The following is a 15,112-nucleotide window of genomic DNA, read 5'->3' on the forward strand; positions in this document are numbered from 1 at the left end:
GAAAACAGATAAATCCAGCAGCTAGTCAGAAGAGAAAACCGCATCTCTCCCGCTCTGAGCGAGTTGCATTGTTTTGCTGGGAAGGCAGCCATCATTCAGCAGGCACTGTCTCTTCCTATCCTCTCCCTGAAGAAGAGTCAAACTCACATCTGCAGAGTGCTGTGTCTGTGACCTAAGATGCTAGAGTGATTGTTTCTCTTCATGCCTGCTGTAGTCACAGACGCTCTTGTTTCCTTTGCTGACTCTGGCACAAGGAGCATTCCTGTTCCTCCATGTTGACTTCCTGCTGGGTTCCCTTCTCAGTTTCTCTGAATTCCAGTTTCTGAGATGGCCTTTTGGTTTGTGGTCTTCCATTTCAGTAGCTGAAGGAGACACTCTCAGGGGTGCAAGGAAATAATATTGTGAAAGGAGCTACTTTTCACTCCCCTCAGCCAACCTGAAGCCAGAAAGAGCAGTGTGTTCCTGTTATTGCTTCACTCTGGGTCAATGTGTCTAAAATATGGGCCAGAGGGAAGGCAGTAGAGTTGACTCTTCTAAAAGCAACATAGCTGTCTCATTTTACCAGTTTACACTTTCTTTGTGTGTGTGTTTACTGTCATGGATTCTTCTTCTTCTAGTTCTTCTGATTATTATTATTATTATACTTAAGTTCTGGGATACATGTACAGAACATGCAGATTTGTTACATAGGTATACATGTGCCATGGTGGTTTGCTGCACCCATCAACCAGTCATCTACATTAGGTATTTCTCCTAATGCTATCCCTCCTCTTGCCGCGAAACCTACGACAGGCCCCAGTGTGTGATATTTCCCTCCCTGTGCCCATATGCTCTCATTGTTCAACTTCCACTTATGAGTGAGAACGTGTGGTGTTTGGTTTTCTGTTTCTGTGTTAGTTTGCTGAGAATGATGGTTTCCAGCTTCATCCATGTCCCTGCAAAGGACATGAACTCATCCTTTTTCATGGCTGCATAGTATTCTATGTTGTATATGTGCCACATTTTCTTTATCCAGTCTAACATTGATGGGCATTTGCATTGGTACCAAGTCTTTGCTATTGTGAACAGTGCTGCAATAAACATATGTGTGCATGTATCTTTATAGTAGAATGATTTATAATCCTTTGGTATATACTCAGTAATGGGGTTGCTGGATCAAATGGTATTTCTAGTTCTGAATCCTTGAGGACTTACCACACTGTCTTCCACAATGGTTGAACTAATTTACACTCTCACCAATGGTGTAAAAGCATTCTCATTTCTCCACATCCTCTCCAGCATCTGTTGTTTCCTGACTTTAATGATTGCCATTCTAACTGGCGTGAGATGGTATCTCATTATGGTTTTGATTTGCATTTCTCTAATGACCAGTAATGATGAGCTTTTTTTCATGTTTGCTGGCGGCATAAATGTCTTCTTTTGAAAAGTGTCAGCTCATATCCTTCACCCACTTTTCGATGGGTTTGTTTTTTTCTTGTAAATTTAAGTTCCTTGTAGATTCTGGATATTAGCCCTTTGTCAGATGGAGAGATTACAAGAATTTTCTCCCATTCTGTAGGTTGCCTGTTCACTCTGATGATAGTTTCTTTTGCTGTGCAAAAGCTCTTTAGTTTAATTAGATCCCATTTGGCAATTTTGGCTTTTGTTGTGATTGTTTTTGGTGTTTTAATTATGAAGTCCTTGCCCATGCCTATCTCCTGAATGGTATTGCATAGGTTTTCTTCTAGGGTTTTTATGGTTTTAGGTCTTATGTTTAAGTTTTTAATCCATCTTGAGTTAATTTTTGTATAAGGTGTAAGGAAGGGGTCCAATTTCAGTTTTCTGCGTATGGCTAGCCAGTTTTCCCAACATCATTTATTAAATAGGGAATCCTTTCCACATTTCTTGTTTTTGTCAAGTTTGTCAAAGATCAGATGGTTGTAGATGTGTGGTGTTATTTCTGAGGGCTCTGTTCTGTTCCATTGGCCTATATATCTGTTTTGGTACCACTACCATGCTGTTTTGGTTACTGCAGACTTGTAGTATAGTTGAAGTCAGGTAGCATGAATGCCTCCAGCTTTGTCTTTTTGCTTAGGATTGTCTTGGCTATATGGGCTCTTTTTTGGTTCCATATGAAGTTTAAAGTAGTTTTTTCTAATTCTCTGAAGAAAGTCAATGGTAGCTTAATGGGGATAGCATTGAATCTGTAAATTACTTTGGGCAGTATGGCCATTTTCATGATATTGATTCTCCCTATCCAGGAGCATGGAATGTTCTTCCATTTGTTTGTGTCCTCTCCAATTTCGTTGAGCAGTGGTTTGTAGTTGGAGCCTTGAAGAGGTCCTTCCCATACCTTGAAGCTGTATTCCTAGGTACTTTATTCTCCTTGTAGCAATTGTGAATTGGTGTTCACCCATGATTTGGCTCTCTGTTTATTATTGGTATATAGCAATGCTTGTGATTTTTGCACATTGATTTTGTATCCTGAGACTTTGCTAAAGGAGTTTTGGGGCTAAGATGATGGGGTTTTCTAAATATGCAATCATGTCATCTGCAAAAAGAGATAATTTGACTTCCTCTCTTCCTATTTGAATATGCTTTATTTCTTTCTCTTCCCTGATTGCCCTGGCCAGAACTTCCAACACTACATTGAGTAGGAGTGGTGAGAGAGGGCATCCTGTGTTGTGCCGGTTTTCAAAGAGAATGCTTCCAGCTTTGCCCGAATGATATTGGCTGTGAGTTTGTCATAAATAGTTCCTATTATTTTGAGATATGTTCCATCAATACCTAGTTTATTGAGTGTTTTTAGCATGAAGAGGTGTTGAATTTTATCGAAAGCTTTTTCTGCATCTATTGAGATAATCATGTGGTTTTTGTCATTGGTTCTGTTTATGTGATGGGTTACGTTTATTGATTTACGTATGTTGAACCAGCCTTGCATCCCAGGAATGAAGCCAACTTGATTGTGGTGGATAAGCTTTTTGATGTGCTGCTGGATTCGGTTTGCCAGTATTTAATTGATTATTTTCGCATCAGTGTTCATCAGGGATATTGACCTGAAATTTTCTTTTTTTCTGTGTCTCTGCCAGGTTTTGGTGTCAGGATGATGCTGGCCTCATGATGCTGGCCTCATAAAATAAGTTAGAGAGGAATCCCTCTTTTTCTGTTGTTTGGAATAGTTTCAGAAGGAATGGTACTAGCTCATCTTTGTACCTCTGGTAGAATTTGGCTGTGAATCCATCTGGTCCTGGGCTTTTTTTGGTTAGTAGGCTATTAATTACTGCCTCAATTTCAGAACTTGTTATTGGCCTATTCAGGGATTCGACTTCTTCCTTGTTTAGTCTTGGAGGGGGTGGGTATGTGTGCAGGAATTTATCCATTTCTTCTACATTTTCTAGTTTGTTTGTGTAGAGGGGTTTATAGTATTCTCTGATGGTAGTTTGTATTTCTGTGGGATCAGTGGTGATCTCCCCTTTATCATTTTTTATTGTGTCTATTTGATTCTTCTCTCTTTTCTTATTAGTCTGGCTAGCAATCTATCTATTTTGTTAATCTTTAAAAAAAAACAGTTTCTGGATTCATTGATTTTTTTGAGGGGTTTTTTGTGTCTCTATCTCCTTCAGTTCTGCTCTGATCTTAGTTATTTCTTGTCTTCTGCTAGCTTTTGAATGTGTTTGCTCTTGCTTCTCTAGTCCTTTTAATTGTGATGTTAGGATGCTGATTTTAGATCTTTCCTGCTTTCTTCTGTGGGCATTTAGTGCTGTAAATTTTCCTCTAAATACTGCTTTAGTTGTGTCCCAGAGATTCTGTTATGTTGTGTCTTTGTACTCATTGATTTCAAAGAACTTATTTATTTTTGCCTTCATTTCCTTATTTACCCAGTAGTCATTCAGGAGCAGGTTGTTCAATTTCCATGTAGTTGTGCACTTTTGAGTGAGTTTCTTAATCCTGAATTCTAATTTGATCGCGAGACTGTTTGTGGTCCGAGAGACTGTTTGTTATGATTTGCATTCTTTTGCATTTGCTGAGGAGTGTTTTACTTACAATTATATGGTCGATTTTAGATAAGTGCTATGTGGTGGTGAGAAAAATGTATATTCTGTTGATTCGGGGTGGAGAGTTCCGTAGATTTCGATTAGATCTGATTAGTCCAGAGCTGAGTTTAAGTCCTGAATATCCTTGCTAATTTTCTGTCTCGTTGATCTGTCTAATATTGACAGTTGGGTGTTAAAAGTCTCTCACTATTATTGTGTGGGAGTCTAAGTCTCCTTGTAGGTCTCTAAGAACTTGCTTTATGAATCTGGATGCTCCTGTATTGGGTGCGTATATATTTAGGATAGTTAGTTCTTCTTGTTACATTGATTCCTTTACCATTATGTAATGGCATTGTCTTTTTTGATATTTGTTGGTTTCAAGTCTGTTTTATCAGAGACTAGGATTGCAACCCCTGCTTTTTTTTTGACTTTCCATTTGCTGGAAAAATATTCCCCCATCCCTTTATTTTGAGCCTATGTGGGTCTTTGCACGTGAGATGGGTCTCCTGAATACAGCACACCGATGGGTCTTGACTCTTTATCCAATTTGCCAGTCTGTGCCTTTTAATTGGGACATATAGCCTGTTTACATTTAAGGTTAATATTGTTATGTGTGAATTTGATCCTGTCATTATGGATGCCAGCTGGTTATTTTGAGTTTTAGATGATGCAGTTTCTTCATAGTGTCAGTGATCTTTACATTTTGGTTTGTTTTTGCAGTGGCTGGTACCAGTTGTTCCTTTCTATGTTTCGTGCTTCCTTCAGGAGCTCTTGTAAGGCAGGTCTGGTGGTGACAAAATCCCTCAGCATTTGCTTGTCTGTAAAGGATTTTATTTCTCCTTCACTTATGAAGCTTAGTTTGGCTGGATATGAAATTCTGGGTTGAAAATTCTTTTCTTTAAGAATGTTAAATATTGGCCCCCACTCCCTTCTGGCTTGTAGGGTTTCTGCCAAGAGATCCACTGTTAGTCTGATGGGCTTCCCTTTGTGGGTAACCTGACCTTTCTCTCTGGCTGCCCTTAACATTTTTCCTTCATTTCAACCTTGGTGAATCTGACAATTGTATGTCTTGGGATTGCCCCTCTCGAGGAGTATCTTGGTGGTGTTCTCTGTATTTCCTGAATTTGAATGTTGGCCTCTCTTGCTAGGTTGGGGAAGTTCTCCCGGATAATATCCTGAATAGTGTTATCCAACTTGGTTCCATTCTCTTGTCACTTTCAGTTACACCAGTGAAACGTAGGTTTGGTCTTTTTACATAATGCCATATTTCTTGGAGGCTTTGTTCATTTCTTTTCATTGTTTTTCCTCTAATCTTGTCTTCACATTTTATTTCATTAAGTTGATCTTCAATCACTGATATCCTTTCTTTCACTTGATCGATTTGGCTGTTGATACTTGTGTATGCTTCATGGCATTCTTGAGCTATGTTTTTCAGCTCATTTGGTCATTTAAGTTCTTCTCAAGATTCTTAGCTTCCTTGCACTGGGTTAGAACATCCTCCTTTAGCTTGGAGGAGTTTATTATCCACCTTCTGAAGCCTACTTCTGTCAATTCATCAAACTCATTCCCCATCCAATTTTGTCCCCTTGCTGGTGAGGAGTTGTCATCCTTTACAGAAGAAGAGGCGTTCTGGTTTTTGGAATTTTCAGCCTTTTAAGCTGGTTTTTCCTAATCTTTGTGGATTTATCCACCTTTGGTCTTTGCTATTGGTGACCTTCAGATCAAGTTTTTGCATGGTTGTCCTTTTTGTTGAGGTTGATGTTATTTCTTTCTGTTTGTTAGTTTTGCTTCTAACACTCAGGCCCCTCTTCTGCAGGTCTGCTGGAGTTTGCTGGGGGTCCCCTCCAGACCCTGTTTGCCTGGGTATTACCAGCAGAGGCTGTAGAACAGCAAAGATTGCTGCCTGCTCCTTCCTCTGATAGCTTCATCCTAGAGGGGTACCCACCAGATGCCAGCCAGAGCTCTTCTGTATGAGGTGTCTGTCGACCCCTGCTGGGAGGTGTTTCCCCATCAGGAGGCATGAGGGTCAGGGACCCACTTGAGGAGGTAGTGTGTCCCTGAGCAGAGCTTGAGCGCTGAGTAGGAGATCTGCTGTTGTCTTCAGAGCCTGCAGACAGGAATGTTTACATCTGCTGAAGCTGTGCCCACAGCTGCCCCTTCCCCTAGGTGCTCTGTTTCAGGAAGATGGGAGTTTTATCTATAAGCCCCTGACTAGGGCTGCTGCCTTTCTTTCAGAGATGCCCTGCCCAGAGAGGAGGAATCTAGAGAGGCAGTCTGGCTACAGTGGCTTTGCAGAGCTGTGGTGGGCTCTGCCCAGTCCAAACTTCCACGGTGGCTTTGTTTACACTGTGAGGGGAAACTGCCTACTCAAGGCTCAGTAATGGCAGATGCCCCTCCACACACAAAGCTTGAGTATCCCAGGTTGACTTCAAACTGCTATGCTGGCAGTGACAATTTCAAGCCAGTGGATCTTAGCTTGCTAGGCTCTGTGGGGATGGGATCTGCTGAGCTAGACCACTTAGCTCCCTGGCTTCAGCCCCTTTTCCAGGGGAGTGAATGGTTCTGTCTTGCTGGAGTTCCAGGTGCCACTGGGGTATGAAAAAAACTCCTATAGCTAGCTCAGTGTCTGCCCAAATGGCCACCCACTTTTGTGCTTGAAACCCAGGGCCCTGGTGGTGTAGGCACCCAAGGGAATCTCCTGGTCTGCAGGTTGTGAAGACCATGAGAAAAGCATAGTATCTGGGCTGGAGTGCACCATCCCTCACAGCACAGTCCCTCATGGCTTCCCTTGGCTAGGGGAAGGAGTTTCCTGATCCTTTGCGCTTCCCGGGTGAGGCAATGCCTCACCCTGCTTCGGCCCACCCTCCATGGGCTGCATCTACTGTTTAACCAGTCCCAGTGAGAGGAACTGGGTACCTCAGTTGGACATGCAGAAATCACCTGCCTTCTGCATTGGTCTTGCTGGAAGCTGCAGACCGGAGCTATTTCTATTTGGCCATCTTGTCCAGGAATCCCACACTTTCAATATTTTACATACTTTCTTCTCGTCTCCTTCTCTGCCCACCCATTCAGCTGGAAAGCACTTTAGATTCCACAGGACATTGAGGAGCTGAGAAATACTGCGACTGAAGGAAGTGGTAAATTATGTAGATGCTGTTGATAAACTGAGCCTCAAAAACCAGCTGTCTGTAGATGGGCCAAGGCCTTGATTACAACAAAAGATCATAGCTGTGAGAACCAGAGGGAACCTGGAGACCAACCCATACAGACCCCCTTCTTACAGAGGAGGCAGAGAAGTCAGGGGAAGTCAAGGGTCTTGTCTGGGGTCACTCAGCTGCAAGTGGCAGAGCCCTGGATCCTGAGCCAGGCCTCCTGACTAGAGGTCCAGTGCTGCTTCTATGGCCCCCATGTCAAATGACTCTGTAATCCAAGGGTACTTGCAGCCATAGGCATCCAGCTATCTATAGGGTTAGATTCTGAAAAGGAATTGCTATACCCTTGAGACAGAGCAGTGTCCCCTATTTGGAGACCTGTAGGCCCCCAAGCATGGAAATAAAGGAAAATTCTGAGTTCCTTCAAGGGAAATTCCAGGCACCTGCTAACCCTGAGAAGTACGTAAGTAACTTGATAAGCAAGAAGGTAGTAGTAGCCTAAAACAATAGCCAAGGAAGTTGGGGTCTGGAGGCTTTTGGTTTCCCTACTTAAAGATAACATCTTAACACATGTCCCTGAGTTGTCTTTCAGAAACCTGGACCCCCTCTCAATGGATCCGCAGACCTCAGATAAGGGGGAACTGAAGACTGAAAACTTGACCAGGGTTCTTTGCTCTAAATTTCTTCCAGAGGGGCCTAGAGGGAGTCACATTTTCAAGCCAGTTAATATTCTTTTCTGCTAACCCCAAGTTTTTAAACAATTGCAAATCAGAAAATCTTTGAATGTACCTACTACCCGTAAGCTCCCTCATGCCCTACAACTTCAAGATATTTTGGCCTTTTAGGCCAAAACCAAAGTTTAACTCCATGTATTGATTTATAATTTTGCCCTCTAGCTTCTGCTTTCCTGAAATTTACCCTGCCTTTACCCTTACCTGCAAGCCATCAGGGAGGTCAAGATGTAAGCATTTGCTGCCTGGTCCTCCTTGCTTGGCACCTTGCAAATAAATGCCTTCCTTTCTACCACCGCAACCTCAGTGTGGATATCTGGTTTTACTGGCCTGGGCAAGCAGACCCCAGTTGGATTCTATAATGCCCTCCCTTGAGTCATACTCAGCAAGGGAAATGTTACTTATACACAGACACACACACACACACACACACACACACACAACTCAGTGCCTTCTCAATCTTGAAGCCAGACAGCAAACCCTTGAGCCCCTGTGCTTCTAACAAGTGCAAAACCCTCCATGCCCAGTAATTGGGATGATTTCTATAATATCAAACCAGGCCTCATTCATTTGTCTGAGACAGTGAAAACTGTTAACCAACCCAAAGAATATATATCCAAAGAGATATTCACAAATATCTCCATTATAACTGCTCGGAGGCATTTTCAGGTTTTGAGAATTACAGATTATTTAGTAAACACTTCTTGCAGTTTGTCTTTTGACTTTAGGGACTCCCAGGTGAGGCTTGTCAAAAAAAAAAAAAAGGTTTAGGGAAAAGGAATATTATGGACACTTGGGTAAAAGGCTAGATGAAAAAGTTTTAGGCCAGGTGTGATGGCTCACACCTGTAATCCCAGCACTTTGGGAGGCCAAAGCAGGTGGATTGCTGGAGCTTAGAAGTTTGAAACCAGCCTGGGTAACATGGCAAAACCCCATCTCTACAAAAAATACAAAAATTAGCTGGATGTGGTGGCAAGTGCCTGTAATCCCAGCCACTCAAGAGGCTGAGGTGGAAGGATTGCTTGAGCCTGGGAGATCCAGGCTGCAGTGAGCAGAGATCACACCTCTGCACTCCAGCCTGGGCAACAGAGCGAGACCCTATCTCAAAGAAAAAAAAAGTTTTATTTGGCTTACAACATTTTTGGTCTTGGGAACTAAGGGTTTTTTTCTTAATTCTACTCTAGAATTGAATGTCTTGCCATCATTTTACAGATATTTCATCTTTCCTTTAGAAAGCCACCAAAATGATAGACTTGGAGTCAGACACAGGACTGCCTGGGAGGCATCAAAGTATTCAGAGAATCCCACTTTTTGAGCAGCAATCTGACCAGTGATGGTCAGCTTCCTTTCTATACAGTGGCAGCTGAATTCAGTGCTGGCTGTTAGCTGAGTCTCCTACCTACATGGAGCTAGAAATCCATAGGTCCCCTTAACTCCTGAGAAGAAAGCAGAGCTTTGCTGCCACTGAATAAAGGATGTTCCTGTGTCACCCACAGCTGCTGTAGGCAAAATAGTGAAATCAGACCTTATCAGCTCACTACGATATCTGCTGGTGACCCTTTCTCAGATGGAAAATTACCTCCACAAATAAATGTACCATGCTCCACCCCAGGGGAGGAAGCTGACCAAAGTAGGTGGATTGCTGGAGCTTCGAAGTTTGAAACTAGCTTGGGAAACATGGCAAAACCCCATATCTACAAAAAATGCAAAAATTAGCTGGATGTGGTGCCATGTCTGTAATTCCCTCCTGCTTATAAAAGCAGCCCCTGAGGGTCAGAACCTCAAGGGCTCTCTGGGAAGGACCTCTGTCTCTGAGCGTGTTAATGACACTTCCCAGCTTGTGTGGTGAGGATTGGGGAGCCAGGGGGACTGTCATTCTTTCTCCTGATTCCTGGATGCAACTAGAGTGTCCACCTGCTTCAGCTCAGCAGTTTCCTCTCCATCCTCCCTCTCTTCTCTCCTCAGCACATTCCTGCCTGAGAAACAAACTGTCAATCGTCCATAACTAGGAAGAAAGGGGAAGTGAGCACAAGCTAATGGCTGTCTGATTGATGGTTTTCTCTAAATTATACACTCTTTATTTCAACTTAAAACATGTAAATCTACAATTTAAATTGTACACATACAATACATTATGTACCAATCATATATTCAACATATACATATATGATTTATCAATATGTAATATGAGGCCTTTTATTTCAGTGAGAACTTATTATTTAGTGATCTATAAAATGCTTCTGGCATGAAGTGTACCATAATGCATTGTCTGCTACTCCCAACTTCAATTCTTTAAAGATGAACAGAAACTTAAAGATACTTCCCTGTTTGTTGGAGTATAGAATTTTTGAATTTTTATTTTTCCTACCCCTTTGTTGTTACACACATAATTATACTTTATTTTTCATTTGTAGCCATAAATATGTTCTAATGTTTACATCTGTGGTCGTAGAACCAGTAGAACCGCCACAATTTATAGAACTAATTTCATGTATGATTTTGTTGCATTTAACATTTGTAATATTTTTTGCCTTTAGCACACTGAGAAAGGCAGAGTATAAAATGGGGGACAGGGCTGGGCATGGTGGCTCACGCCTGTAATCCCAGCACTTTGGGAAACTGAGGTGGGTGAATCACGAGGTCAGGAGTTTGAGACCAGCCTGACCAGCATGGTGAAACCCCGTCTCTACTAAAAATACAAAAATTAGCTGGGTGTGGTGGCAGGTGTTATCCCAGCTACTCAGGAGGCTGGCGCAGGAGAATGGCTTGAACCTGGGAGGTAGAGGTTGCAGTGAGCCCAGATAGTGCCACTGCACTAAAACCTAGGTAACAGAGTGAGATTCCATCTCAAAAAAAAAAAAAAATGGGGGAGAGGACTTCAAACTAAAGTTTGTACACAACTGTTCATAGAGCATTATTCACAATAGCCAAAGATTGAAAACAAACCAAATGTGCCATCAACTGATGAATGGATAAACAAATTGTGACATATCTATACAATGGAACCATTATTCAGCCATAAAAAGGGATTAAGTTCTGGTATGTGTTACAACATGAATGAATCTCTAAAATATTATGCTGAATGGAAGAAGCTAGACACCAAGATCACATATTGTTCGATTCCATTTACAGTTATGTGTCACTTAATGACAGGGGTACGTCCTAAGAAATGGATCATCAGATGATTTCATCCTTGTGCAAACACTATAGTGTTAGGTATAGTTGTTCACATATACCTAATATGTGAACCTAAATGTATAGTAGCCTACTGCAAACCTAGGCTATATTGTATATTCTATGGCTCCTAGGCTACAAACCTGTACAGCATGTTACTGTACTAAATATTATAGGTAAATGTAATATAATAGTAAGTGTTCGTGTATCTACACATATCTAAACACGGAAAAGATATAGTAAAAATACAGTATAAAAGACAAAAAAATAGTACACCTGCATAGGGCACTTAGCATGAATGGAGCTTGCAGGACTGGAGTTGCTCTGGGTGAGCCAGTGAGCCAGTGGTGAGTGAATGTGAAGGACCAGGTCATTACTGTACACTGCTGTAGACTTCATAAATACTGCACACTTAGGCTACACTAAATTTATTTTTAAAATTCTTTCTTCAATTAGAAATTAACCTTAGCCAACTGTATCTTTTTATTTTATAAACTTGTAAATTTTCTTTTAACTTTTTGACCCTTGTAATAACATTTAGCTTAAAACACACATAGTACTGCTGTCCAAAAATATTTTCTTTCTTTATATCCTTATTCTATTAGCTTTTCATATTTTTAAAATTTTTAATTGTTTTTTAGTTTTTAAACTGTTTTTTGTTAAAAACTAAGACACAAATCCTGGCCAGGTGTCATGACTCATGTCTATAATCCCAGCACTTTGGGAGGCTGAGGCAGGAGGATCACTTGAGGCCATGAATTTGAGACCAGCCTGGCCAATATGGCAAAACCCTGTCTCTACTAAAAATACAAAAAATTAGCTGAGTGTGGTGGTGCATGCCTGTAATCCCAGCTACTCAGGAGGCTGAGGCAGGAGAATCCCTTGAACCCAGCAGGTGGAGGTTGGAGTGAGCCACCCTCTAGACTGGGCAACAGAGCTAGACTCCATCTGAAAAAGAAAAAAAAAAAACTAAGGTTCAAACCCACACATTAGCCTAGACCTACACAGGGTCAGGATCATCAATATCACTATCTTCCAATTTCACATCTTGTCCTACTGGAAGGTTTTCAGGGACAGTAACAGGCATGGAGCAGTCATCTCCATGATAACGATGCCTTCTTCTGGATACCTCCTGAAGGACCTGCCTGAGGCTGTTTTACAGTAACTTTTAAATACATAAGTAGGAGTACAATCTAAAGTAATGATAAAAAGCATGGTATAGTAAATAGGTAAAGCAGAAACATAGTTGCTTATTATCACTATCAAGTATTATGTATTGTAAATGATTGTATATACTAGACTTTTATATGACTTGACATCACAGTAGGTTTTGTTACACCAGAATCACTACAAACACGTGCATAATGTGTTGTGCTACAATGTCAGGATAGCTATGATATCTCTAGGCATAAGAATTTTTCAGCTCCATTATAATCTTATGGGACCACTGTTGTATATGCAGTTGACCAAAACATTGCTATGTGACTATACATAAGATACCTGGAATAGGTAAAGCCATAGAGACAGAAAGTAGATTAGTGGCTGCCAGGGGCTTGCAAACCTAGGTTATATGGGAGCCTATGCTATACCATGTAGAGGTAGAGGGATGCAGGAGACACTGCTTAATCAGTATAGGGACTTCCTTTGGGGGTGGTAAAATATTTCGATAGAGGTCATGGTTGCACAACAGTGTGAATGTACTAAATACCACTGAGTTGTACACATTTAAATGATTAACTCTATGTTATGTGAATTTTACCTCAATAAAGAAAAATGGGGAAGGAGGAAAAGGTCCCAAGAATCTCCAAACCCCCCGATCACATGTGTACCCCATGCACATGCACACCATACACATGTGTGAACCACAGTAACGCAGCTGCCTAGGGCTTCCTTACAGTCAGTCCTCTGCCTTCCCAGAGTTGGATGCTCAGTGACTCCTTTCTGCACCAGTAGTCTTGATCTTGCAGATCCTAAGCAGCACTGTAACCATCATATGATCTTCCCTTCCTCCCTGCCCAAATTCAATTTCACTCTCCTGGAAGTCCGTATTAAAGAGACTGTCAGGATCAACCTTGATGGGCCATGTGGGACACAGTTTTGAGAAGATCCCAAGAGGTCTCATTGCAGCATTCACCACTCCATGAAAGAGAACAGGAACGCAAGCTGCATTTCCCCCTCCACTTCCTGCACTACAGCCATTGTTTCCCTTCAGTAGCTCAGATGGGCCATGTCTGGAGACCATGTTGAACACACAAATAGCTTTTTCTAAAACATAGATGTTGTAAGCTAAGCCCTGTTGGTCTTGCACATGTCAGCCACATTGTTGTGCCTAAAATTTGTATCTCAGGATGGGATGGGCTCAGCAGTCTCTGATTGAGTCTCCCAGATGTTCCACAAAGAGGAAGAGAAAGAACTCCCAACGGGACAGCTGAGCTCTGAACAGGAGATTCTCCCATCCTTGTCACTGGAAGCCCTACACACAGCAGATCAGGCCCTGAGAGCCCACTGTGAGACGTGGCAAGCCCAGGAGAGGGGGATCGAAGCTAACAGAAATCAAATGTCTATTTTGGCAGTGTCCACAGCTGACATCAGTTTATTTTCCTCTCCAGTGTTAATGGAAAAAAAAAAAGTTATAACAAGACAGCTCTGTGGAACACACAGAATACAAAATGTTCTGTTGGACTTTGATCCTTCGTACTTCCTATGATAAGCAACATATGGCAGCAAACCTTAGCCTTAGCGCGTGACTGTAGTAAATTATCAATTTCAACAAAAGCGTATCTTCTAGGGAGGAAAATGTCAAAGGACTAAAACAAAAAAGAATTACTCCAGCAAACCCACAAAGATATGTTTGAATTTACGTATTATAATGAATTGGATGCCGTTTGTAACCTTGGTGTCGCCAAATGCCATAGGTTTCTGGTCTCACCCCTTATTATGCAAATGAAATGACTGGAACACCCATTCCAGGTTTTGTGGGATGCCTCCCTGTCCTCCCCACCAGGGGTTACTGGCGAGGGGGTGGGGCTTCTCATTGTCTTGACCAACCTCTGCCTGCAGCTTTCTTTGTGATCCCTACAGTGTTAGCACTGCAGATGTCACCCTCTCTCACTGGCCCACTTTATGCCATGCTGAACACTTCTCTACCCCTAACCCAGGGTTGTTGTGCAATACGTTTTGATTCAAAGTTGGAGAAATAGGGAAATTACAACACACCGCAGTGAAAGGCAACAATTGAAACTACATATGATATGGTTACCAAAGACTGGAAAGGGGAGTTGGGGTGTGGGTGAGAAAGGGAGGTGGTTAATGAGTACAAAAAATAGTTAGAGGCCTGGCTTGGTGGCTCAGCCCTGTAATCCCAGCACTTTGGGAGGATGAGGTGGGCTGATCACTTGAGGTCAGGAGTTCGAGACCAGCCTGACCAACATGGTGAAACCCCATCTCTACTAAAAATACAAAAATTAGCTGGGTGTCATGGCAGGCACCTGTAATCCCAGCTGCTCAGGAGGCTGAGGCATGAGAATCACTTGAACCCGGGAGACAGAGGTTGCAGTGAGCTGAGATTTTGCCACTGCACTCCAGTCTGGGTGACAGAGCAAGAGCCTGTCTAAAAAATACCAAAAACAAATAAACAAAAAACAACAAACAAATTAGAAAGAATGAATGAGGTCTAGTATTTACTAGCACAACAGAGTGACTATAGTCAATAATAATTTAAGTGGACATTTTAAAATAACTAAAAGTATAATTGGATTGTTTGCACCATGAAAGATAAATGCTTGAGGTGGTGCATACCCCATTACCCTGATGTGGTTATTACACATTGTATGCCTGTATCAAAATATCTCATGTATCTGTTAAATCAAGTTTAGCCTAAAGCTGCCTCCTTACATATTTTAAGTTCAGCCTAAAGGTTTCTCTTTCCACGTGAACTATAAACTAAATGGAGTTGTAAACAGACTGTAGCCTACTCTTGTGCCAATCACTGAGTTTTGGTCAATCAAAGGTGGCCAAGTGTTCAAATCACGTTTAAATAAGG

This window comes from Pan paniscus, chromosome 3, assembly GCF_029289425.2.
Source record: "Pan paniscus chromosome 3, NHGRI_mPanPan1-v2.0_pri, whole genome shotgun sequence".
NCBI lineage: Eukaryota > Metazoa > Chordata > Mammalia > Primates > Hominidae > Pan > Pan paniscus.